We start from the raw sequence: 2,094 nt of genomic DNA, 5'->3' as shown, positions 1-2,094 counted from the left end.
ATATATATATATAATTCGTAATATATATATATATATATCATATATATATATATGTGTACACACACACACACACACACACACAAACACACATACACACACACACACATATATATATAGTTACATACATATATACGTGTTTCCTACATACAAACACATATACGTAAGTATACACATACATATATTTATGTATATATCCACAATTGTTCGCGACTACCTTTTCCATGTCACGGTCGCCGTGTCCTAAGTCGATCTCATCTCCACCGTTCTGCATGTAGCTTCCTGGTTGACATTCACATGTTATTGATAAGAACAATTAATACAACCAGAGTTTATATACGCTTGGTTATATTATAAAGTAATTGGTTATATAAACCGAGTTTATATAAGCTTTGTTTTAATACATAGTAACAGTTGATATAATGTGATTTATATGTAAAATAAACGAGTATTTAACAAGGGTTTAAAAATAAAACTCGTCTTCGTCTATATCACAATAAGCACTTGGGTACACCGTCTATTATTTAGGATAGTAATAAGTCAAAACAAACACACCAGTAAGCCATCTATCATCTAGGATATTAATAAGATGTGGTCGGTAGGATAGGTACACAACACCCAAGGCAACTGGTAAACCGTCCATCATTCAGTTCAACTTTAATACTCAATAGATATACACATAAACTAACACATAGGTGTCAATTTATCAATATTGACACTTCTAAAAGTGTCTGTATCAATATATTAATATATTGAATGAAATTCTACAACCCATAGCACTTTTAAAGTATCGTTTTTGAGGTCACACAACTACTCACCTGTGACAGCACCCATGGCCGCATGTTTGCTCTCAGCCACACTGCCCCGCTCGCTCTGCTCTTCTATTTTTAGAACACCCTTCTCCGGGTCGTTCGCGGGTATTCGGCCAGTGGTATGGCTATCCCATCGGAATGTGGCGTTATCAATCTTGATGGCATAGCTGTGATTTGATTGGACGAGAATATGCGATATTTCGTTTTTAAAAAAAAACAACAAAAAACGTTAATATTTAAAACGTACCAAACAATATAGAGAATACATCAAAGTGGTTGACAAGGATCTGTTGGATATATACATATAAATACAGATACAATAGAAAAAAAAGAAAAAAAGAAAAGCTAAGTAGTACAGTCATAGTGTAGTGCAACAGTTTCCTGCTCAGAACACCAAACCCATATAAAAATACGGAGAGAAACGTACAATAAGCATATCATCAATCATGAGAGAAAAATACAAAAAGCATATCATCAATCATATAATAATATAAACATAATAACATATGATTATATAACCATATAATCAAACAATCACATAAGAATATAATCACACCAACATATACTTATATAATCATAGAATTACAATAATACAATAATATGAACATAACAGCATATGATTATAAAATCATATAATCTAACAATCATGTAATTATATAAACATAACATATGATTATATAACCATATAATCAAACAATCATATCATAATATAATAAATATAATCAAATAATTATATAATAGTATAAACATAACAACATATGATTATATAACCATATAATCAAACAATCATATAATAATATACATATAGCATATGATCATATAACCATAATGTCAAGTATCGTACTGGCGCACGCCACTAATTCCAAACATAGCACTCCATTCATGCAATACACTCATATTAAAGCCAATTGTTCACCCATCGCTACTACAGCACACAACACTTTATTACTAATTAGTTGTATACACATCACAGGTCTAGTAGAATAACCCCCCCCCCCTGTATATATAATATAATGTTAGCACATTACCCCTCTCCAGACAGATGCTGATCGTATGTGATAATCATTTGTCGTTCACCTCATATATATATAATATAATGCTAGCACATTACCTTTATACAGACATATGCTGATCTTATGTGATAATCCTCTGTCTTTCACCTCATATATATATATATATATACACAATATAATGCTAGCACATAACCCCTCTCCAGACAGATGTTGGTCTTATGTGATAATCCTCCGTCTTTCACCTCATATATATTTATAGATAAATATATATA

Source organism: Sphaeroforma arctica, assembly GCF_001186125.1.
Source record: "Sphaeroforma arctica JP610 unplaced genomic scaffold supercont1.1979, whole genome shotgun sequence".
Lineage (NCBI taxonomy): Eukaryota > Ichthyosporea > Ichthyophonida > Sphaeroforma > Sphaeroforma arctica.
Note: the sequence above shows the minus strand (reverse complement) of the source record.